This window comes from Pomacea canaliculata, linkage group LG2 (genome assembly GCF_003073045.1).
Source record: "Pomacea canaliculata isolate SZHN2017 linkage group LG2, ASM307304v1, whole genome shotgun sequence".
NCBI classification, from domain to species: Eukaryota; Metazoa; Mollusca; class Gastropoda; order Architaenioglossa; family Ampullariidae; genus Pomacea; species Pomacea canaliculata.
Window position 1 is genome coordinate 7,385,536 of NC_037591.1, and position 26,475 is coordinate 7,412,010.

The following is a 26,475-nucleotide window of genomic DNA, read 5'->3' on the forward strand; positions in this document are numbered from 1 at the left end:
ATAAACAGTAGCATATCACACTCAAATAATTTTTGGTCTCTACACCATAGTTTAAAATCCACTCCACAATCCTTAACACCCTCCACCTGCATAGTACTACCTTGAAATATTTTTATATGAATTAGTTTTTAATATTGCAGTTCTATGATCTTTGTTTCATATTAAAAGTGATAATACATTTTCATTGTATATATCCTTACTTTCCTTCTACAATACCTATTTAAAACATGTTGCAAGTAATGTAAAATAAAGAGAATCAAGTCCGAGGTAACCTGTGCTGCACCAAGTGTGCTGGCCTGCTGCTTTGTCCAGGAACCTTGCTTTCTTTAAGCAAGTTTACTTTATGTTATAATCGCAATATGCAACACTTCTAACGAACAAAGATGTCACCATAAAAATTAATCACCATGGAAAGCTCAAAGTACACACGTTGTCGTTTATAGGCAAACAATGTGGCCACCAGTGTCACGGTGGTGGTGATGTATGCGGCACATTGTCACGGATTTTCACGGTAGTGATTTACAATCCCTTTTCACGAACTGCTGAAAAAGAAAGAACATTTTAGAGAAACATAATTCAACAAATGAGGTATTAAAGGTTCGCCCGTAATGAACTTTTAAACATTCCGGAGACCGCTGAAGGGGCAGACGCTATAAAATCTGAACAAGACTTCATTTGGTTAAAACACAAAATGTTTGAAAAAAGAATGGTGAATCAAGTCCGTCGGAACACATAAAAGTGGTAGATGTGTAGACTGCTACTAAAAAAAGATAACAGAATAATGAAAAAACGATGTTGTTGTTGATATGAGAGAAGTGCTTCGTCTCAGATGACTTTACACTGTTGTGGGAAAAACGACCTGTGAGATAGGTGAGAAGAGAGTGACAGGGATAAAGAGGGGAATGGATGTGATATGTGTGGTATATTACGGTATGTTATGGTAATATGTGCTGGATGTTATGGTATGTTGTGGTACTAATATCTGTAATACAATATGTTATGGTAATATGTGGGAAATATTATGGTATGTTAGGGTAATCAGGACGCATGTTGGAAAGGTTCGGCGTTCTCTGACGTCACAGGTGTCGTTTTCTGTTGTTGTTGTTTGTTGTTGTTGTTGTTGTTGTTGTTGTTGTTGTTGTTGTTGTTGTTGTTGATCCGGTTTGGTCCAGGCAGCCTGCCAAGTCCGCAGTGGCACCATACAATGCTGGTTGCCAGAACCATTTCTTGCACTGTCCTCTTGCTCTAGACTGGGTTTCTTTTTTCATGTATGTTATTATATTTATTTGTGTTGTTGATATGTGAATTTATGTGGATTTATCTCTCATTATTTATTTAGTTAGCAACCTGAAGTTAAAATTTTTTGTATATTATAAATGCTAGGAGAAACTCGGTTATTTATTATCTTTTCCACCTCTTGAATTTGTGTTCAGACTAGATATTTTAATATTATCTTAATGTCATTCATGAGAGGGCAGTAGTGTGTGTGTGTGTGTGTTCTTTTTTCCAGTTACATTTCCATTTTTCTTCAATTTAGCTATACGATGAACTGTTATAGCTTGCTACCATCGGTACAACTGTTGACAGTAGTGTATGTCAAAGTGAGCTGAGAGAACTATTTATTTTTTAAATACCTCATCGAGCTTCTTAGTAGTTTTCTCTACACTTTAACAGCACACGAGGGTGCTACGTTTGTAGTTTGACTTTCTTAGGAAGACATTGTGAGGTATGTACATAAATATACAAATTATTGCTGTATACAAATTAATTATTTTTTACTAACGTGTACACTAAAAAAGTCTCAGAACCAGTATAAAGTCTTTTCAAATCTGTTTTACTTGATCATTCACTTGTTCTTTTTGTTTCTCTTTTTATAAACACCCACATACAGTCTTTTTTTGGTGGCGGGGTTGTGGGAGGGGGATCCGCTCTAGTGACTGTGTCTGTCATACATTAAGCGAGACAAATACTGGGTTCCCTAGAGCTATTGGTTGACCAACATGCGGCAAAAGTCAAACACCGAAAAGCAGGAATACAAACTGCGACAGTCAGAACCTAGGGGCCCACACCCAAACTCATATTTCCCGCCTTGTGTAAACAGTCCACCGCAACCAATGGTTGAGCGAGAGACAAATGGAGCAGCTGTCTCCACATTTCACGCAAGCATTGTGTCAGATGAGGATTTCAGCAAAGCATATGATTTTGATGAAAGTTTTCTGTCCGCGCCCTGGAAATTCTCGGGAAGAACGGCTGCTCATGAATTGATTGGCCTCAGAGACCTGTCCCAAGGTCCAGAGAACTCTTTGTTAATAGGTAAATAAAAATATAGTTTGTGTGTGTGCGTTACTATTTTGCTGGACTGCTGTCTGTTACTATTAGTTCCTAGCTGTTCCATAAGCCTGCAAGCAACAAAATTCAGATTTTAAAACTACTTAACACTCTCGCAAAAGTCAGGTTTTGAACTTAAAAAAAAAAAAACAATAACGAGATTGTAGCGTAAGTATAAACCTTTTGAAATCTGCAGTCTACATCCAAACGTCCGTGTTGCCGTGTAAGAATAAACGTTTTTATCTGCAGCCAGCATCTCTTTTCTTTTCTTATTTTTTTTTTTCGTTCCCGTTTCTGAAAATCTGACTTCCAGGTTTCACTTTCCTGAAGCACATTTGCTCAGTTACCCACTCTATCCGAACTGAGCAAGTCTGCTATCCAGAGATAGCAGTTCAAACTCCGTTTTCAGAGATTCAGTGGAGGTCTACCGAAACCGTTTTACCAGTATATTATCGGAGGTGTTCATGTCAGATACTTTCTTCCTCACTAGGGTAGATATGGCGAAAATTGTGATGGCTTTAGTTCTGCCGAAGTGAACGTGTTTATCTATCCTAGCTGGATAGATATAATGGTAACTGTTCGACAAATACCGTAAACTGAGTAGCAGACGCCATTGAAAACGGACAGGAACTTCTCAAGGCACTTCGTTTGGTATGTATGAATACATTTGACTCTCTCGCCTTGTTTACCGATTTTTTATGTTTCTAGTTTTATTTGTAATATTCACACTCCACACTCTGACCTCAACACGCATGCGCAGTGAGACTTTTAATCGCGAATTCTCGTTCAGTTAGGTAACTTCTCGTTGGCTCGATCATCGGTGTAAGGTACCCACGTTAGTGCAATATTACCCTGGGATAAACTGTCCATATCCATGAATATGCGATCTGGTTGAGGAATAAGGATAAGTATTTTTATATTCAGTCAGCATCTACCTTCAAAGTGGATGTGTACTAATAAACATTTTTCTTATTTTAGCCGACATCCAGTTTCCAAATGTTACTTAACAATCATACAGTTTGTTTCTTGACGATTCCACGTGTCTGGCGCGTGCTGTAGTTCTGTGCGTTACTTGTAAATGTCTTGCATGTGAATAAGAGAAACATCCCAGCAGCCGCCTGCATCCGTATCTCAGTCTTGTTTCTAACATTAAGTCTGCTTCGTGTTCTCCGGCACCGGCGTTTGTTTCCAATTGTTTTTAATAAACATCTCAGACCAGTTTGCAACTCTTGTGCCGCCTGAGGTAAGAGCACTGAGTAAAACACTTAGGGTGTGGGTATTGTGTCAGACCTGACCTCCTGACCTCGGCATCGTCTTTATCGGCTTTGCTCCTTTTACATCCGGGCCACAGGAATGTCGTGCGGCTCGACGGAGCGTCTCCGTGTCTCCTGTGCGGCAGCCACACGCAGCATGCAGCAAGCAGCGCCGACGTCGGCAGCCGGTTGTTATGTGGAGAATGTCTCGTCTCCTGCCAGTACTATGAGGCTTCTTCAAGGCCAATTAACTAAGACAAAGATAAATGAGCATAAGTCTTTTTCTTTCTTTATCAACCCCCCAACAACTTGGAACAAATTACCCGTCAGTCTTCGTCATGCTGATGTTTTTAAAACCTCCTTTTAACATAAAAGTAAGACTTTGTTGTTTGTTTGTTTGTTTGTTTGTTTGTTTGTTTGTTTGTTTGTTTGTTTGTTTGTTTGCTTGTTTGTTTGCTTGTTTGTTTGTTTGTTTGTTTGCTTGCTTGTTTGTTTGTTTGCTTGCTTGTTTCAAAATAGGTGATTTTACCCTACCACGTGCAGTTCATGTGCTTGAGTAATGTCTCTGTGTTTGTTTATTCTGTATTTACTATGTCTGGTGTATATGTCTATATGTCTGTCTAAGTGTGTAAGTTTATTTAGGATTATGTTTGTTTCTCTTATTTATAAAGCGTTCTAAGTATATGTTTTGGAGGAAGTGCTTCATAAATGTTCATTATCTATAACTAGTTACCAGATTATATAATAACTTCTCTCCCTCTCTCACTTTTTCTTTCTCTCTCATTCTCTTTGCATGTCCCTGTTTGCCATACGTTATCTCTCTCTCGGTCGCACACACGCCGACACTTCTTTTGGTTTTTTTTCTACTCATCCTATTGTTGATGTATTTTGTGTATTCAAATGAGTCTTTCTGCCTCTAGCTGTCTGGCTATTAGTCCTTATTGACTAATTCACAACCAAAATCACAAAAATTATTTTAATTCTTCCGTCTCTAGTTTTTTAAAATTATTTTTATCCACACGCTATTAACACTATATCTACAGACAGTTAAAAAGTCTGTTTTTGCTTATGTATCAAAACATTAAGTTAAAAATCTAATCGCGATAGCCTTACAGTTACTGATTTGTGGTGATATTAGACACACACTTCGGGTGAACTTTTACAATAAATTATTTTAATGACTCATTTACCGTCGGCCTCGTGTCACTGCTCCCCGCCTCGACTGCAGAATATATTATGTTTTCAACACAATGGGCTGTTGAGCACAGTCTGACATTTGTCATATTCCGATGGCGTTCATTTGTCCTTCCAATGACAACAAGTTACCTCTCGTTAGTTTGTCCCGTGCGGCGCGCGACGAAATGGTCCAATCATCATCCGCAGCGGGAGGCCCGCAGGGTTGCCTCCCCTTCAGTCACCACTCTCTCTCAGGACAATTTGTTGGCCGACTCTGTTTTCCACAAATCAGCGTCACTCGAACGGGCCAGTACCCGAATATAAATTTGCCCACCCCGGGTGGGGCCTCACCCGCAGCGAAATTTACGGGTGAGGAGGAGAGGGCGAGTGGTCCACCGATTTGTTTACGCTCATCCGTCCAGATCTTTCTGTGCACGGGAGTTTTTCTGTCTTCGAAGACAAACGTTGCAAGACCCTTAGGTTTCTCTTTCTTTTCCTGCACATCACCCGCCTTCAACCCCATCCTTAACCTCATCATCATCATCCGCGCTTCGAACCCGTCGCAACAATGTGCATCCTCCTTCCGCTGACATATAACCTCTCCCTTCCCACCCCAGCATCCCATCAAGAAGCTACCATCTCAAAGCTTTTTGTACAAAGAACCCCGAAACTGTGAAAAGTTCTTACCAAGAAAAGAAGGCGGTTTTCTTTTTGAAACATGTTCGGTAACCGAGCCTTGTGCCACGATCCTTACATCAGAGGAAGAATGCCAGAGAAGTCCCTGGCGATGACAGCAGGCTCATCATTCTGTAGGTGACAGCTGAGCCAAGGAACCTACCATGCCCTCCTTTTCCTAACACCGGTCCAGACTTGTTCACCTGTCTCTGCTCTTCAAGAATTCCTTCTTCCACCCTTCCTAAAAGTAACGGCAAGTCTTACAGTTTTGGCAAGTCTAGTGTTAGAGGTGTTACTTACCTTGAAACGTGAGGTCAAAGTTCATTCTCTTGCTGTCTTACCTTCCCCAAAATTCCAAGAAGGTACCCGTTGATGTTGTCAAGTAGGGAAGGTATGCAAGGGTGTCTAACCGAATTCGGACGCCTTTACTCTGACCGTTAGACTGTCAGCTTCCCACCACAACCCCCAGCCTCAATCTATAAAGTGTTTGCCATGCAGCTACTAGACATAACCCTGGAGTAGCTGTGAAAGGTGGAACAGGGAAACCTTTTCTGAGTGTTGTAACGTAGTTTATTGATGCAGAGACTGTGACCGATGAACCACACTCCATTTGAAGCTCTCATTTGAACAGACCTTTACCCACCAGCCTCGTTCTAACCAAGATGGAGAATCCGTCCATCAACACTCCATTCTGTATACGGATTGTAGCTACCACAGTCAGATCCTGTCTTCGTCCTGACCACCCAGAAGACTTTAGCAACTTGTTTTCGACATCTTGTCTTCTGCTCCTAGACAATCGCCTGCAGATAATTTTCGTCTCCTTCGAAAGAAGACAGATAGTTTGTCGGTTGAAGATAATTACGAGAAAGAAACTGGTACTTGCTGTAAATTGTACCTCTGCCCTGCGTGCCCTGTTATCTCGTTTACTAAATATTTATGTGTGGCTCACTTTGCACTTGCACCTCACTGAAGTTCCGTAGGAGTTAATGAGACAAAGAAACCTTTCTTTCAGTAACAACTTTCCATGAGTATATTGCTTTACAAATATATATATATACACACCTCCCCTTGCTCATGCAAATAGGGAGTTCATCAGTGGAAAATTTTTAAATATGATTGCAAGATTTAAGCAATTATTAAACAACCGGCATTGTATGTTCAAATTGTTATGTCAACATCGAAACAGTTTCAAGATCAAACCAGACAAGCGTTCTGCTTGGTATTTTAAATAAAGGATGTTTATTTATTTACTTTTTCTTTCAAACCAAACAACATTTTTCATCGGCCTTGTCATTCAGCTCGAAAAGGAGAGTGTTGTTGAGTGTCGTGTTAAAGGCACGAGGATATATATTTTTAATGGTATTTCTATATTTCAGTTCATCCATTTTGTTGCTTGTATCTGTCTCAGTTGTTCAAATTTCTTGAAAGAAATGGTGTGGTCAACTTAAAGACAGAAACTTCGACAAACTGCTCTCGTGATCTTCATTCATTCGCAAGCGACCGCTTGTATAGTCGAAGACAAGTCGAAAGATATCTTTAACTTATTTTCAATCCGCCACACTACTCCTGAAGCTCCGTAACTCAAATAATGTAATGTAATATAATAGTATATTTTGATAATATAATGTAATTGATATCAAATTAAACTACTGACTAATAATGTGGCAATTCAAGTCGCCTGCTGTTCCCCGTCCAACCCCTTGTGATGAAAGAAAGGGAGGAAGAAAACTGTCTTTCTTAATAAGACTTTCTCAAGATTCCAGATTCCAGATATAATTTCGGCACCATAATGTGGCATTGAAAATATAAAAATACTACGAAGAAAAATAATCTCTTGTCAAGTAAAATTTTGTTAATTCTCTATTTCTCTCTTTCACACTCTCTCTGTATATCTCACTCTCGCTCAGTCTCGCCCTCTATATGATGATGATGATGATGATGTCGATTTGTAATGCGCAGGTATCCATTCCGAAGAATGCTCATTGCGCAGAAAAAAGAACAAATGAAGAACAAAAAACTGAACAAATATATAAAACACCAGGAAAAGTAAAAAATGGACAGAAGTGTTTCTTGGTAGTTTAAGACTGGCTTGAAAGAAACAGATGGGTTTTCAGTTTCTTGCGGAATGTGGTATCTCTGTTCTATACTCTCTCAATATATCTCACTTCTAATGTTTCTCATTCTCTTCTTTCAATTTCTCTCTCATTCTTTATCTATGAAGAGGCACATGTTCAGAGGAATGTCACTGTGAGACTTATAAAGAAGATGGCGAATACCGCTGTTTTCCTCGCTCACTTGTCTATTTTTAGATCAACTGCTATATGACGTCTTTTTCTGCTTCAAGTGACATGGAACAAATGACGTAAAGCAAATGACGCACACAAGACGTCAGACACAAGACATCATTCATTCACGAGACAATACGAGACCTACCACAACTCACTATATATATATATAGGAAAAGACTTTTTTTTTAAGATATAGGTTTTAGCAGTAGTGCGAGGGTTAATTTCCAGCAACGCTTTCTCCCTTTTTGTAGAGAAAATCACTTCCAGACCTTAGTTCCACAACTTGCAGGTCTTAAAATGAAGTAAGAATATGGCGCCGTGACGATCAATACCAACTTTTTACATTACAAGTTATAATGGAGCTCGACATATCCTTACCATCGTTTGCACAGTCTTTCGTGTCTGAAAATGTTCTTATGCAGAACGTGACTGCTTTATGTCGTTGGGTAACTTTTTCTCTCTACTTCATAAATATATAGATCGGGATAAGATGGATAAGATAGCGACTTTGTCACGGATCAATTCTTCTAAATATTTAAACACTAAGTTCTGTTAGCTAGTTGTCATGCCTTTACTCCTTGTGGACATCAGTGTACTTATAAGATGCATGTCCTCGCTTGTGTGTCATCTTGCCGAAAGACGTTTGCGCATGTCAAAGCTCGTGATGGAAGACGAATGCGTTTTCGAGATTCATTGCCTAGAAGTGCATGGACGTCTGTGTGCAGTGTAATAATCCCTCTAAGAAGAAACTTTTCAGCCAACACAACACACGGCTCTTCCTCATTCCTCTTCACTAATATGTATGTGTGTGGGTGGCGGAGACAGGTTCCCAGCGCACTCCAGACCCCATCCGCTACAGTTCTTGTCACATGTCATGAGCGCTTCACCCTGATGCCCACTTTAGCATACCTGTCCTACTTTAGCGCGCTCCACGACCGTTTCCTTCACACGTGATTAAGTGCTGGGTTACTTATCGCGTGACTAAGCGGGCTGTCCTTTTGAGGGAGATACTTTACTGCACACTTCTGCGATTTGTAACGAAAACGAGTGTGGGGTGTGAGGTGGGTGGGTGGTGATAGAGGGATTTAGTTTCTGACTACAATATTTCTTGCTGGAAGCGAGGATTACGGCGCAGCTGTGGCGAGCAGATGAATGCACGCGCACGCACGCGTTCATGTACATGCAGACGCATACACATGCACTAACCCACACATCTATGCTGGAATAGATATTCACGTACCTAGTGGATGATGATGACGACGACGACGACGACTATGATGAGGATGATGATGATGATGATGATGATGGTGATGGAATTTGTAGAGATTTAAAAAATTATTTAGACATTTACAATATACCACTTCAAAATAAAATAGAGAGAGAAAAAGTAAGTAATGACATTGTGATTGCTCATTAGGGATCGTAATAGTAATCGTCAAGTCGATGTTCTGAAAAGCGCGTGCAAGAAGATCTGAAGAGTCAGCGGAGCTGAACGCTTGGTTATGTCATTCTTAAGGAGGTGTGGTTTGAATCCAGTTGTTGAAACCTTCGAGCGGAGAATCACTTTGAAGAGAAAGGGGTAGAGAAATCCAAACAGGGGAGCCTGAGGAGGACAAAGAGCGAGTGCCGCCCTTTCTGCCGTTGGATGCAGGGTACAGAGAAAAGGGAACACGAACAGACTGAATAGAGTGAGATAGCGGTCTGTAAGTTGATGCATCGCAGTGAAGACAGGCGAGTGTCTTGGAGGCTTCCGAGAAAGAGAGCGGTAGGTAAAGAAAGGTAACAGACGAGATTCGCAGTCTACAGAACATGAAGACAGAAAATAGGGCTAAAGTGAAAGGTCTCTTGAAGCTGTATATCAGTTCAGGTTCCATCATCCTATCCTCCTCCTCCTCCTCCTCCTCCTCCTCCTCCTCCTCCTCCTCCTCCTCCTCATCATCATCATCATCATCATCATCATCATCATCATCATCATCATCATCATCATCATCCTTGTCTGGCCCCTCACCTTAGGCCTGTCTACCTTGGATGGTCTTCCCAGGACCTCTTGGCTCCAGTCATCATAGCCCTTCATAGCACTGGACCACACAAGCTCCCTCACCACACCAATGTAGCTATCATCTAGAAGACAGATTGTGAATATGATTGTTTTATTACGACTGGTGATTGCACGACTGGAAATTTAGCAGTTGGACATGATTCAAGCCGTTGAATAATCATCTGAATAACACTTTTTTACCTATTGACAGCTTCTGTTATACAATGCCATGCAGTTTCAGATAACATAAACTGGTAATTTGTTTATCAAATTTATCCAGAGCTCGACGCTCTCTAAAGTGCCTGCTAATAGGAGAATCAACCTCTCCTGTTCTACAACGCCGACCGAAACTTTTAGTTTCAGCACCCGGCTTGATTCGGTTTGGCGCCAACACGAGACAAACCGTAATATTTCATGCCCTGCTATCCTTTTGGAAGGGATTTCTTTAGACTACCCTGCCTACCCATTTGTGGTTTGCGCCATTTTTCAGCTGCAAATTGTCACGTGATCTGGCGCTCCCTCTCTGGCTGCACCACCCTCGCGTAATCTAATATCAAATTTCCTTCATTTCTTCCATATCTTTGGTATGCTGCGAAGGCGATGGTTTAATGATGAAAGATGAATGACCGTTTTCTCATCAAAATGAAATAATCCGCCCATAATTCTCTCCCTTCATCGCCTGATGGCCTGCTGGTGTCGAGCAGATTGGTCACGTGGCGGTGGGAGGGTGGGTGGCGGAAAGTGTGGGGAGATTAGCAGACTTGAGAAAAGACGGGCCGGGCTTAAGTGGGCGCGCCGAACCTTTCACCGGGATTGGATGGCAATTAATAGAAAGTCTGACGTCTCACCCACCTACACCACGTCAGACTTGTAAGTCAGATTTCCTTTCGTTTGTGGGTGAAGACATGGGAGATGTCTCGGGTGGATTCCAATGGTTCTTTTGACAGTAAGGACAGGCTACCGACAGGTGCTGCTGTCCAAGACAGGGTAGGTATAAAGGTGTAATTGTCTTTCGATAGGTAGGACAAAGCATTGTGAGTGGTTTACCGTGCCTAAAAGAAGTGTGTGGAAGGCGAAACAATTTTCTCCGTCCGCCGCCTTTTGATTTTTCTAATAAATCCATCCCATTTGAACCAGAATAAGACAGGTATCCACTTCTGACCATGATAAATGAGGTATTCACTTCTAATCATTACGAATCAGGTATCCACTTCTATGGCAAATCAGGTATCCACTTCTGACCGTGATAAATCAAGCATCCGATCGTGGTCGGCGAGAAGGAGGTTACCCAGTCACAGGTTGTCGATAATGGAAGATGACTTCATGCACCTACATCTCTCAGGATCCGAACACACCCCACACACTACCTCCATCCTCACTACACTCGACCACACTCTAAGAAACTCCCCCGGACCTGTTAACAAAGCCAAAAGTGGTTCTAGACCATTCTGAGAACTATCCAACCTTCTAGCTATCATGGATGCCACGTAGTCGTGACATGAGGAGAGGAAGGGGGACAGGAGGGAGAGGACTGGGAGAGTGCTTTAGCTGATGATAATACAGATCGGAAGAAATAATATGGCCGCACGGCCGGTGGGTGTGGTAGAGTGGTGGAAGGGAGAAGGGGGGATCAGGGCGGATGGTGAACATAAATAAATCTGCTTCTCCTGCAATCGAAAGAGGACAGCACAGCGGAGATTGCTACACGCACCCTGCAATGTTATCTGCAATTTGAGGAAAGGCAGACATCCTTCATTTTTCATTTCATTGATCGCTAAGAATGGAATGGCTTCTTCGTCTGCTTTTCTCTCAAGCTTTTATTTCTTTCATTCATTTTTTTCTTTCTTTATATTTCTTTCCTTCGTTCTTTTCCATTATTTTTATTTCTTCTTTTTTTCTTTGTTCCTTTGTTCCTTTTTTCTTTTTGTTTGTTTGTTTTGTTTGTTTCTTTCTTTCTTTCATTCTTTTTTGTTTTCTTTTTTTCTTTTTGCTTCTTTCTTTCCTCTTTCCTTTTGGGGTTTTTTGTGTTACATGTATATACACTAGGTTGTCAAGAAACATTTTATCTTTATATTTAGCTGCAGGATTATGATGCTTTCTTTTCACACGCTGAACTGAACCTCTATAAGCCACAACTAACATAAGTTGAAGCATGTCAAACATAATCCGTATTTAAGTTTTGTTTGCTGATATACAGGTAGGAATTTTTGTGAATCCTTACGGGTGGAGATGTTTTGGGGAGAAACAGCATCAGGCGAAGCAGAAATTATCAGGACGAACACACACTCGGTAGACATGATAACGACACATTAGTAGATGCCTCGCAAGTAAAGGTGGGAGGAACTGGTGTGTGTCCAAAACCCACAAGATGAGGTCGCGGAGGGGCTACATGTCAGCCACACTGCCTCCGATAATGTTCATCGCGAAGTCTGTCCCCCGATTGCGGTTTCCTGGTGTGCGAGGATGATAACACGCCTCCGACTGCCCCCTTAAACGCTGTTTCGATGTCTGTTCGATGATAACTCTGATGACAAACGCTGTTTTGGACAACTTGCGTGCATCGAAGTGTAAATATCTGGAACAAAAGAACATTTGGAACAGGAGGAGTTGTGCATTAGTTGTATTTCTACCTCAGTCTCGGTTTGTATTCTCTCCTTGTTCTTTTGGACCACAATATCTCCTGAATTTATTTTTAAAAAAACAGTATACAGTGAGAGTTTGTGGTGAAGCAAAATGGCAAAATCATCAACTGTCCATACAGCTGGAAAGGAAGCATCATGATGGCAGCTAAGTCCAGAACACAATTTTTGTCAATGATTTCATGTGTGCTCAGTGCCGGGGCAAAGGGATGAGGGAGAGAGAGAGTGAGCTGTTATCACCATTTTGCACAAGTTTATATATGGTGGCTGGAAGTTAAACAAGATCAGTAAATTAATTCTCATTGTTTCGTAAAACAGTCTGGGCCCAAGCGCTCGTGCCAAAGATAGTTAAATAATCCCTGCATCCCATGGCGGAGATAAATTTGCTGATGGTGGTAGGCTAGTGAGTTGAAATGATTTCTTCCAAACAACACGATCCTTGTGTCTTGTATTTTGTTGTGTGTTGTTATCAACGGACAGCTGCCTTTCTCTGTGTTAACTTTGTCGCCGTTGTTGTCAGGATGTGCATTAACTTTTCTAGATGGTCGTGTGCATTCTGACTTCTGTGTGTGTCTTTTGTCGAGTCTGTTGTAAAGTCTGTCCTTCGTATGGTTATCACTACTACACTCTTGTCATTTTGTGCATGATCGTCTGTCTGATGAAAGTTTTGACGGTTTGTTGTTGCGACATGCTTAGGACCAATTACTCTATCTTTCATTTTCTTTTCTTTTTTATACTTTCTTCTTCCGGCATTCTTTACAGTTTTCTTTTTCCTCATCTGTTTGTTATCTTCTTGATCTTCATTTTTTTTTTTTTTTTTTTTTGGTTAGAGGTTTCTTTTTATTACAACCTTTTAAAATATCTTTTTGTGTCTTTCTTCTTTCGTAACCTTTAGTACACCGTTTTCCTACTACTTTTTAAAGGTCTTATTAGTATATTCTTTTTCTTGCTCACTTTTAAATACCTTTTTGTATCCCTTCCTATAACATTTTAATACTTTTTTAAACTTTTTTCTAAAACCATTTCAATTTTTGTGTTTTTCTTTTCTTAATACCTTTTTCTGCGTTCATTTTCTTACTTCATTTTAAAGACCTTATGTACATTCTTTACTTACTACCTTTTAAATACTTTTCCTTTTTTGACTGACGTTTGATTAAATTTTGTACTTTCTTTTAAATACCTTTTTTGCAACTTTCTTTTCCTGCTATGTTTTACTTCTTTTGTCCCATCCTGCTCGTATACCTTTTTGTGTGACTTAATTTTCTTTGCAAGTGTTTCTTTTTTTTTTTTTCGTCTTCCTTCTTTTGTATTCCTCATTCTTGTCCGTTTGATGGGTTTCTTCATCATATGTCGTATTAAACGTTGTAGTTTTTCTCTCTTGTTAATACATGTACCTCCGATTATAAATTATTTTGCACGTGATTAGAGGTTGCCATGGAAAACCTTTGTCGCCGTCATAATTTCGTATCCCGTTAGGCAATAAATTTGTACAGAAACAAGCATGGCAGATCATATCTGACAACCGTACATCGGGCAGATAGTCTGAAGTCGAAATATATGACTCCCTTCCACTCCACCCACCCCAAACAAAAAAATGGACGATGTGGCGGCAGCCTCTCGAATCTACGATGGATCATCCACCTCACAGATTTATGGAGTAGGTCTGGTGATGAGGGCGAATGTGTTCGGCACAAATTCCTGCACCAAGAGGTTCACCGCAGACGTCAAGGCAGTGGTGGGTGGCGTTCAATGATTTCATGATTCATGGCTGCGCGACTACGTGGGGTGGGCAGGCCATTGAGTCCTACTACGTCTCTATCACGGTCAGACCACGTGACCACGTGCTGGGGTGGGCAGGCCATTGTGTACTACTACGTCTCTATTACGGTCAGACTACGTGACCACGTGCTGGAGTAAGTCATGGACGTTACGCTACCTCGTCTACCGGGTGAAACAATATGTCTGTGTCTGTGTGTGTGTGTGCACTGTGCAGCAGCTGTTTAGTTTGTTGACTACGTTCTTTTCACGTATCCCCTTCAATGACCAGAAGACGACTACGTCTTCCTCGTTCCGAACTCCAGTCTAAATCTTCTTACAAAGTTGCCCATAGTCTGTTATGTAACACTGTGGTTTGTTACAATGCAAAGCCGATTTCAGACCTGCGCCGAGCTATGGTGTAAAGTGATTTCTAATTTAATTACTATCGATGTCTGCGTTTTAATGCCGTGTAATCCGGATTAGCGTTGAGGCAGCAGGCTGAGCTGACTATAACTTGTCCGCAACTGACCGCTCGTAAATCATGCTTTTCCGAGGCTCCGTTGACACGTAACACCTCAGTGTTGCACGTGCCATCGATCATACGTCACATGTCCCTGGGTGGACGTCACCTTGCCATTGATCATTTATTAGTGATCCTAGGAGTTGTGCAAGACATACAGGCAACAGCTGGTGTGTGTGTGTGCGCGCACGCGCGTATATTCATCTGCATGTTCACGAGTGTGCATGCTTCTTTGTGTGTGTGGGTGAGCAGCATACCTTCCCGCCGGGAAGAAAATAATTATGAAAATTATAGAGGGAGGAAGTCGCGCAGGAAGAAAATAAAGAGGGGAGAGCACTCCGCGACGGAATGTGGAGACAACTCGCCATTTACCAAGATTATACAGTATTACGATGGCCAAGTAGCTTGTGAAAATTCATATATAAATGCAAAAATTAAGTACCACGCTAAGCTTTGCTAACATTTTATGAAAGACACTCTTCCGTCTTCTACATTTATATATATATATCTCACTCACACACCACAGACACACTGTCTGTCTCTTCCTAGTGTATTATACTTATTATATTAACATAAAATATTAGAGAGGAAAAGTAATGTTAGAAGGAAAAAAATAAATAAAAGAAGAGGTCAGTGAGGAAAAGCCTGTCGTCACGTTTGAAAATCCAGACTGTCAGAACCTTAAATATCCTTACACATACAAAAGAATTTCTCAGGACAAAGAAAATTGTTGGGATTATACTTGTCACCTGTATTATATAACAAGACAAATTTTTAAAAAGAGAAATGGAGTCCAACCACAGGAAACGTGTTGATGTAGGTATGTATCAGCAGCATTTTAGTGTTTTGGCCAGGTGAAAGATTATGCTCACAGAAAGGTATTAATATTTAGACTGATATAAGATGGTAAATTAATTGCAGGAAAATGAGCTGATGTTTTATTTATAAAGTGATCATTTTTTTAAAAAATAAATTTTTATTGAAAACGGTCATATATATATATCTCTTTCTTCTTGGAAACCACAACCTCAATATGGATTATTTAATATGTTATTTATCACATAAGTCGAAAGAGTTGACATACTGCTTCTGTTTGCTCTGGCATGGAAATATTAATATGTTTGTCTATAAAGTGACTCATCACCAGTCAAGATGGGCTCAAGGAGCCTTTCATACCGGTCCGAGGAGCAGACATTACCAGTCGACTCCAAATGCGTCTTACAAATTCATTGACTATCGTTTATAATTTTTATATCATAAATCTCTCTCCCCATCTCTCTCTCTCTGAAATATACATATATGTGCACAGATGGCAGTTATATTGATTGTTGTGTTGTACCCGTCATTTCACATCACTATATCATAAAATTCAAGAAATGTAGTAAGGAGAAATTGATCCGATTTATTTTTCTTTTTTCTTCTCTTCCATTTGACCATAGCAAAAAGAGAAATGAAAAACAACGTGATGATGATGAGGAGGAGGAGGAGGAGGAGGAGGATGGGGAAGAGGAGGAGGAGCGTTTGCAAAATATGTCCCAAAATTGAAGATATTTTAGAGAAGCAGGTGGTCAGACAGCGGCAGTAGGTGACAGATGACTGAGCCTCATCCCCCACCGTTCCAAAATTAAAAAAGAGGAGCTGTGCGCTCCGCGAAGAAATCTGAGTTCAAGAAGAAAGCTCCACACGTGCAAAACGTCAGAGACACCCAGCGCCGCCTGGGGAGAGAGCGTCAGAAGGGGCCGCTACTCTCTCTCCGCCATCATGGCAGCCGCATTCCCTTTGCCCGCAACATAAATCGCAAATGTTTATAAGCTGTTTTCACTGCCGAGTCCGAAACTACTTGGCCACGCGCAGAGCAGTTGCAGCTGACAAAAGTCATTTCGTGCCAGCGACTAAAGAGGAGGCAATCGCGCTGCCTCCCCGGATGGGGACTGACGTCCACGTCACGTGATGTTGTCGTTGGCGAAGCGTACGTGGCACGTGGTATGCTAAGTTGCTGCAGCCCAGGACGCGCGTGTGGCAGAAGTAAGAAAGACGACAGGACCGATTACATGTCATCTTTGTTCCTCCCTTCCCCCACCTCGCTGCCGGGGTCCCAGCCGACAACACTGGGATTTATGGAATCACCTGTGAGGACGTCTGTTTACCGTCACTCACCTGGCTTCTCGATTAGTCATCGCTCTTTCTTCATATTTCTTTCTTCCTCCCACATTTTTCCTCTCTCTCTCTCGTTTGTTTTCTTTGGACCATCTGTTATCCGATGTTTCGCGTATACTGTTTGAAAATGTCTGACACTTCGAGCACATCGTCGAATATGTGGGTATATTAGTAAATTATGGGCACATATGGCTTTGACCAACATTGAGATGATGATAATGATGATGCGAGTGAGAAGAGATGACGGCGTCCACATTGACGACGATGCGGTGGCGATGTTGCCATCTTGGGGAGGACGCGCTCGACTCCATTACTGTTGCTGAAGGTTCCTGACATCGTGGCTGAGAATCAAGGGAGACAATTAACCAGACCCATCAGCCCCGTCACGTGATTTACGGGCGCCGTGTGACAGCACTCTGTCCGACAACACCAGTCGCCAAGCCGACTCGGCGAGAAGTCCCATAAACACAAATCAATTTCCGGTGAGCTCCCTTTGTTTCATCGTCTGATCCTAGGAAACGTCCTTCTCTCTCTTGTTCTCTCTCACAATACACAATATCACACACACACACGCCTACACATGATTATTTCACGAAGCTGCAATATATTTACTGTTTTTATTTTATTTATTTATTTTTATGACTGTTTGTTTGTTTGTCACACCTTTTTGTTGTGGTTTCCTGTAGACTTATCGATGAAAATCAGCAGATGGAGGTTTGGGTTCATTTATTAGTCTTCTTCCAGCACCTCTCCCCCTTAACCCCTACTCTGCTCCCCCTTAACCCCTACTCTGCAGTCCCATGGAAATTCCTAATAGGATAAGTCCTTTCAGAGTGGAATCATCATCTTATGACAAGAGTTTATATTGTATTATAACAGCCTTCAGCACTTACAGCTTTCAATGGATGGACATCTTCAAGTTACAGTTTAACGTCTTTATTTCAGTTCCGAAGCCATGCTCTGCTACTCTCTCAGCTTGCGTAACCGATGGGCGCAGCAGGGCAGTTGCCTCCCTTGCGCTGATTTATTCACGTCGAGGCATGACGGGAGAAATTTACGGCGGGGGTAACTCTGGCTGTCGCGAGCTTAACTGGCTATCTTCCTCCCGCCTGTCAAACAGATCGACAGGGCCTGCCAGGCAGGCAGCCACCACGCTGGCATCAAACAAAACTTGGGGACGACGAAGCTCACACGTTCACAGCCACCCCGAGTCTGGAACCGCCACAGACAGCAGCAGAAACACACAGCCTCGGAGGATGAGGGGCAGAGGTTGAAACATTAGTCGTACCGTTTCTCGGAGGAATCCCTTCGGTCGTTGCTATGGGTGACAGAGGTATCTGTAGAACCGCAAACTAACTTTGAGTTATGGCTTCGACAGATTGGTATCAGCAGGGAACGGAACGGAAGCGGTGGGAGGGTTTGGGAGTGTGGAGTGGGGTGGTAGATGGGGAGGGGTAGGAAGACAGAGGTAGGGAGTACAAACTTTCATGAATGTCCAATGATTGGTGAAGATAAGGAAGGTGAAAAATACATGGTTGACAGTCTTGAAGACAAAGAGGACTTTATTCAAAGTGAACCAAATGCTGGAAACAGGTTATCAGTTTAAAGTTTTTGTTTACTGTGTTTACAAGGCTGAGTGCTTTGTTGTGTTATAGTCTTAGTTGTTCGGCGTAAAAGTCAGTCTTCCCCTTCTCCCTCCACTGGTTTAATGTGGAAAAGTGTGATAACTTAACAGGTGGTGAACACCTAATATGAGCCCCACGCCATCAACCCCTTTCATAATTAAAAGCTGTGTCCACAAACAAAACACACATACAAGAAAGCAAACATGTCCAACCGACGATGACGTAACGGACTGCGACAAATGCCTGACACTTCCGGTCTGGGTGTGAAGCATTCTGGGGGATAGGGAGCTGGACGCCATATTTCATGCCAAACATTTATCATCATATCATGTCAGACTGTAGAGGTGTGTGTGAGAAAGCAAACTATGGTGCAGTCGTATTGCTTAACTTGACACCTATCTACGCCAGTGTTGTCATCTGCTCAACATCCATTGTATTTCGCGGAAAATGAAGATGTATGATGTTAATAATTATGTTAGAGTTATAAAGCAAACTTAACAGCCGTGAAAAGAAATTTTTTTTTTATTTGATTTAATTTTTTTCTTCGTAGACGACAGAGACAAACTTCGGACAGAATAAACCTCTATTTTCTTCCATGTCAATCTTTTACGGGAATTCGTGGCATCCCGATGGCGGAGTTGTAAAACACATTCAGATTCGTCCAGTCTCCGTGGCATGGCATCTTTTCCCCCGAGGCAAATCGTCGGATTGTTTTCTCTGGTCAAATCAGTTTTTTTTTTCCTTCACTGCTCTCTTTCTCACAGTTCAAAATCAACTCTGTTGTAAGAGATTTCGTAACAAATGAACCAGCCAACCGAGGGTTTTGTTCTGCAATGAAAATCTGTGTTTTTGAGGGGTAAATTCTTTACACCTCGTCGACTCCTCCTGAGAATCAAGTTGAAGAAAGTGTTGAGCTAAACATTCCAGAGTGAATTTTCACCTGCCGAGTGACGCGGATTCGAAGACCTGTTGAGTAACGTACAAAGGACGAACAAAACACCTTCTTATTCTCTTCTGAAACAAAAGAAGACAAACGAAAAGATTTTAAGCTGTTTCTAGACAATTTAAAAATTTTTCGTGTACATGTGCTCATGAAAGGATGATTTAGGGAGGTGGGTGTGGGTTGTTGCTCGAAAGGCATGGAAAGAAAAAAAAATATAATAAACAAATAAAACTCTTCAATCGAAGTCAAGACTAGCGCTTGTCGTTTCTCGCTGACGCCCTCGTTTATTCATCAAGACTATATCGATATACAGGTCATGCACCTACATCATAACATTCATTACCGTTGTTATCACGTGTGACCGTGGGGGATCTATCGGTGAGCGGTAAAACACATCGGAGGAACACAGAGCACTCACGAGGAGCACTGGAACACGTGTCGCACAGGAACACTGACGGTGCCGTAGAGGGATGGGGAAGGTAAAGGAGTGAGGGGAGGAAGAGAGATGTGAGGATGAGGCTGTGAGTTCATATGAATGAGGTGGGTGATATGAATCATTATAGACCTGCGAATTATTTTTATATTTTATTATTATTAATTTTTTATTGTAAGACTCAGATGGGTTCGTCTTATCATCTTTATAATATTTTTGTAATATTTTTTAATATCGTCTTTTAAATGCAGTTTTTATTTTCTAGGGTAATACATTGTTTCCCATGCAATTTCACTGCCGACGGAAAGCATAATTTAATTATAAAAGTTTTTTAAGGTGTTGGCAGTAAGAAAGAAGAGAGCCGAGGGCTTGCCGATGGGGTCGCAGGTCCGTCTCCCACAGGACCACGTGACGGCTGTACCTGAACGTCTTCCAGCAAAGAGCCAGAGCATGGAAGGGGAGGAGGGAGGACTCGGGCAGCCTGAGTCCGACCTTGCGAGAGTTGTCGTTAATGGGGGTGCTCTTGCCGGGGCCGCGCGGCTTTTGTGGACGTTGGGCGCACGCGCTGTGACGTTTACAGTCTTGTCTGCAGCGCGACGTGTGACGTTCCGGGTGTGGCGGGGGCCAGGGGGACTGGTGCACGTCGAGGCAGACGTCATCATTGGTCCGACGTTTACGACAGTGCGCCGGGTCAGATCGGTTTGCGGCCGAGATGCTAGCGGGGATTAATTACTGTCTCCTGCCTTTGAATCTCGCACCCGCCCTGCCTCCCGCTCGTCTCAGCTGCCGAGTCTTGGCTACTCGTGCGCAGGAGAGCGTGTATGTGTGTGTGTGCACGGACCACTCTGTACCTCCGCCAGTCACATCCTTTCTCTTCCTCTCATCATGCCTTTCCTCTTCCTTTCTCAGTCATTACCCCTCCCCTCTTAGTTTTTCTCTTTCATTTCCTGTTATTGTCCTCCCCCTTGCGTTCTTTAATTCACTCCTTCTCTGTTTATCTCCTGTTTCTATCTCATCTTTTTTAATTCTCTGTTTAGTGCTACAAAGGATTTCCTTGATAAAATGACTTATGTGAACCACCTTGTAGACTTTAAAAAAGTCATCATTCTTATAGATGATGAAATAAGGTCGTCAACAAACGGACTGACATTAGATGAAGGTCGATTACCGAATACTCACATCGCAAATTATTGTCGAAAAATGGATTTACTTATATGAAAATAGCTGAATGATGAATAATGTCAAGATATGGACAGGCTTCTATAAAGTAGCTGACCACATAATGTTAAAAAATGTTTGTGTGTGTGTGTGGGAGGGACACATAAGAAGGGAGCTAATCAAGGAAATAGAAGCGACTAGTCTCAGTTTCTCCTCCTTTCCCCCTCCTCCTCCTCTCCCTCCGACTGATAGCAGCTGGCTCAAGGTCAGATCGCTTACACCACTACTACCATCACGGACAGTAAGATACGAACCGACAGGGCCATCAGGAAACAGAAACCCAGCCAATCTACTCACCTCCCTCTCCCACCAAAGTCCCTCCCTCTTCCAATAGCCTACGTCACATCACTGATAATTGCGGCAAGGCTCGCACGCCGGGCGGCTATAACGGCATTTTTTTAATTTTATACCCAGGGTTGGGAGGTAGGTAGTGGGGGTGAGTGGGTAGGAGGGGCGGCCAACGCCGCCTGCACAGTCGATGCACACCTGCGGGTGCCAGCTTTCGCTCTGTCGGTGGGACAGAGACTTTACCTGTGCGGAGGAAGCCTGCTGTGTCTATCCATCGAAATGTGTTTCCTTCCCTCCATCACAGATATCGCACCTCCGCGGGCTTCCACCACCTTTGGAGCGTAGCGACGAGGAAACATCATTATCATCGATAAGGTGCGAGGATTACTTTTAATTAATTTTTTTAAAAGCAGCAGTTTGTGGAGTGGAGGCGCCTGGGCTGTGTGGGTGTGACAGATGGATGGCCACCGAGCGGGATGCGAGTCTGCAGCAGGTAATGTCAAGTGCAAACCCTATAAAGCTTCCACAAAGTGTCTTTTATGAGCAGGGCACTAAACTGGCTCTCAAACCTCATCTTTATACCACCATTCTTCTCTTCCTTCCCTTCCTGTACTTGCGGTGATGTTTTATTGTTATTATTTCATGATAAATCTCAGACATACAATCTTCTTTATCTCTTTTGATTCTACGAAATTTTCTGTACATCATCCAAGTGATTTGAGGAAACCCAAATTTACCTTGAAAACGCTTGTTAATGTTTTTGTATAGTATGTGATTCTAATGAAAAGCAATTTATAATAATGATTTAGAGTGAAATTGACTGTAAGGTTAAAGGTCATGATTGGAGATGACATAAAATGCAAATCTGAACACTGTTCTTTCATGCATGACACGCTCCGCGCTGGTCATGGATGTGAACAGACTAGTAAACATGAATCTTGATCATTTATTTATTTGTTGAGGACACTGATCAGTCTGCCATTGGTTACTGAGGCCAGACAAGTATGTGACAAAAAGAAAAGATTTACTCACAAAATATATCACATGACTTCAGTGCGTGGGACGTTTCCTCGTCCATTCTTGCTCCCCGCATCATTGTTTCTTTCGCCCTTCATTACCCTAATCAGGGTTAATCCTTTTTGACAAATCTTATCTGAATAAATAAGAAGTAATGTCTGTGTTTTCATTGAAAACACACACACACAAACACACCAGTGACTGCGGAGGAACCGTATCACCAGAACGCACGATCAAAGAAACATTAACCCTCCTTCATAAGGTGTTCTCTCTTTCTTTCCCGGAGTTTCATTGCCACGACCCTCAGTGTGTTTCCTTTCTCCCCTTTCGCTGTATTAGGTTCAAAATTAAGTAAAAATTCAGAAAGGCTGCTTCTACATCGTCTTCTGAGTTTGGGTAACCGTCCGGCTTTTAAGCCTGAATAGTTTGTTTGCTTTTTTTGGCGTGCTTGTTTTTTCATTCGGTTCTCGTGGTTCACAGGTCCAGTCATCACTTGTCCTGTCTAGAATGCTTTCTGTATGTAACTGTTACATTTTAAAATGTGTTTCACCTTATGATAGTTTTCACATGACATTATTTCACATGATATTATTTTGTCGCGACTAAGATTTTATTATCTCAGTAACAATATTGTATTTTTCATTGACAATTCTTTGTTTTTACCCACTAATTTTATGACAAGGAATTTTGTTTGTTTGTTTGTTTGTTTTTAATTCTTTATTTACTCGCAGTTTAAACTATATTCGTGGTGGATCTCAGTAAAGGATTTTACAGCTACGCGTTTATTATCAATAGGCTAATTTTTATAGTTATTATATAATTTAATTTTTATTTTCAATGTCGGCTGTTGATTGACCACTTTAGTCTTTTGCACAGGACTATTTTATTACTACCATAATATCATCGCCTCCTGTAGCTGTGTAATCTGTAATCTCAAGTACAATGTACACAATCTTAATCTCGAGGCTCGTTATTACATTTCTCTTATCATTGCATATTCTGTTGATACCTTGCCAGGCTTTAGCAACATAGACATCAGTTAAGTAATGACGATTGGAGAGTTTCCTGTCGTGCGAGGGCGAGTCGGCCTTTGACTGTTCTGATCGCTTTACCTCCCTCAACTCTCTCCTTGTTGACTAACCTGGTCTGTTGGCAGGTTTACAGGTGTCACGGGCCGGTTGTGTTGTAGGCTCAGGTGCAGAAAGTGTGGAGGTAGATATAATAGGTGTAGTCAGAATGCAATCACTGATTTAACTCTGTGGTACCAGTGTGGCAGGAACTATAACTCCACCTCCACTCTGCTTGCAAGTAATATCTCTTTCATTCGTGATTTATTTGATCCACACTAATTAGCACATACATATAATTATATCTTTATTTTCTCCTTTACACTGAGTGTATCACCTTATTCTTTGATTCACCAATTTATTAGTTTGTTTCAATGAGGAAACAATAGAGAGAAGACAATGTGTCTTTTTTTAAATTTAAAAATAGAAGAAAAAGAAAAGAGAGAGAGAGATGGGGGAGAGGTTGGTGTGGGGCGAAGGTCAGGGGAGGGCCCTGATTAACGGCAGAACGGTTCAAAGATGAAAAACACCTCGCATACGTCACAGCTCTCTGCTCACTCGCGCGTGTAAATATGTTGCCTCTTGCGTGAACCCTGTTTTTTTTTTTTTTTTCCTTCTGAGGGAAGCAGGAGGCATGTCAATGTATCTGTGAACGCTGGTCGGCACCCGCGGGTGCATTGCACCCAGGCTTGGGTGATGCTGTCACACTACCAGATGACGACCACAGTCTTCCGCAGTGTTAATCCTTTGACCCCTTGTGCACACACGCACGCGACTGAGGTCACGCTAATCCCTACACGTGATCTTCGGTCTTTTTTTTCCCCACGCCACATACACATCTTGTTGATTTGTTTGTTTACTTAAGTTTTCTACTATTTCCCTAACTTGTTTCAACCCTTTATCCCCCTTCTCTCTTTTCCCCATGGATGGATGCCAAACACAATATTTTTTTGAAAAAGAGAAAAAGAGAAGGAAAGGTCTGGAATATAAATTCAAAAAGTTATTTTCTATTTTCTCGCGAAAATCGTTTAAAGTTATACATATATATTTATATAAACTTTTTAGCTACATTTAGTACCGAAATTGAAGGAGTCCGGTGAATATATTTTTATTTATTTTATTAGTATCTTCATGGAAAGGGTTAACATTTTTCAGTTTGATTCTCAGAAAAACCCACAAATCGTGTGGCTATTTACACATATATATTTTTTTAATGGAAACCTGCGACCTTAAGTAACTTCTCTGAACTGACAACCAAACAGAAGAGGACATCACGGACCTGTCTCACTTGTTTGTATCTCGCGCCTCTAAATCGTCTACCCCTCGCTTCCAGTTAGTCTGTGGAGGGACTTGGCGAGGACAGTGACAAAGTGAGCGACGACACTGGCTGCACGGGACACAGCTTCGGGAGGTGCGGGTGATAAACATTGAGCCCCAGAGACAAATGGCTGTGGTCTGCACAAAGCAGTCCTTCCTGTGACTTGTGACTTCGGGGACAGCGTGACATTTATTCACATTCCTCGTTGTTGTCGTCGTCGTAGCCTAAACCCCACGGTAGTTGCAGAGACCAGCATGGACAAAAAACAAACTGAACAGTATGTGCAGCAATGAATGTAAATGTTTCAAGTTGGTTTTTTTTTTTCTTTGTTCTCTCTTTCATTTTCGTTTCCATTTTTCCCCTCTTTCTCTAAACTACACTTAGAGCTGAGATCGTAAGTTTTAAAAAAATCCATGTGCTAAGATATTTTTTTAAATAATGTGATCAGTTTTATGAAAAATAAATGTTGGTGAAGCCCTTATTTCTGAGAGCTACCCAGGACATGACTATGGTCGATCAGGGTAATTTCGGAAAGTTTCTTAGTTTCGAGTGCTGACAATCAGTCGTATTGAAAGAGTCTTCTGGTGCTCTTGCATTCGGCTGGCTCAGAAATCGTCAATGAACAGTCGTCGTAATGTATAGACACTTTGAAGCAGGCCTGACGAGAGGTAGGGAGGGGATGGGGGGGGGAGGTCTGGTGTACCCGGGCCCGAGGCTGTCAATGGGCCATGGTCAGTCTTCTTTCCCTTTTCGTTCTCTTTTAAAGTAAGGTTGACATAACATTTCTCACTCTAGGGACTTTTTCTTATAGAGCAGGATACTACAAATTTGATCCTTTAGTGCAATTTTTTCCTCATTTACTAACCACTCACGTGTAAACAACTCTATGTTCGAGTAGTGATGTAAACCCTCGCACACTTGTCCTAATGTTGGAGACTTTATTACTTTACTGAATGACTGAATGATATGTAGATTTTGATAATCGAACTGTAAGCATACTATTACATATTGGGGAAATAAGTTACGATTACAATTACAAGGGACCCGGAGAGGTCGTCTGCCCCGGGGCTCGTGCGGGCTCTCGGCGGCCTTGCTTTGAAGCTCATCTGTGTGTGCGCGCGCGAGCTCGCATGTTTGTTTGTTCGTCCTTCCTTCCTGTACGTCCAAATACATCAACCACAAAAGTCTCAAATAAACAATGATCTACATGATGTTCTCACAACGCAGTTCTCCGTAATACATCATCATCTTCTTTTTCCACCTCCCACCCCTCTTCAAAAACACTGAAAGATGTTACATTGTGGGGAAAACTGTAACAGCACAGACGATCGCCTATTATTTGGGTGAAAGTATTTTTAGAAGTATTTTTAGTTGCATTTGAGGGTGGTTTTTTTTAACAAATGCTAGTCTTTTATTCTATTTTTATCCACGTTCCTTCCATCCCTGCAAAAAAGGGATCCCCCCCCCCCACACACACACACACAGAATTAATAATTTTGAATTCTTAGGTCGTTGAACCCAGTGCAGAGCTGACTAATAACACCTGATAAAATCTGTTAAAGTCTTCAGAATTTTTTTGTGTGACAATGCAATTGTGATATATATATATATGTATTTTATTCAGTTATATACATTTTACTTCTATTTTTACATGTTTAAAAAGTTTTGTAAGACCTAGTGTCAGTCAGAAGCACATACACATTTCCGCACACACACACACACTTCACACAGACG

The 26,475-nt window shown here is 41.7% G+C and overlaps 1 protein-coding gene across 3 annotated transcripts in view; it reads left to right on the forward strand.

Annotated features, from left to right (window-relative positions):
• The window catches only part of LOC112557365 (homeotic protein antennapedia-like), a 55,853-nt gene that overhangs the window by 13,567 nt on the left and 15,811 nt on the right, over positions 1–26,475 (forward strand). The window contains exon 1 of one of the 3 annotated variants that reach the window (XM_025227172.1): positions 20,858–21,832. The exons of the other annotated variants lie outside the window; for them this stretch is intronic. The gene's annotated coding sequence lies outside the window, so the exon portion shown is untranslated. Of the gene's footprint in view, positions 1–20,857; positions 21,833–26,475 lie in introns of those variants that run through there. 3 annotated transcript variants of the gene reach the window in all.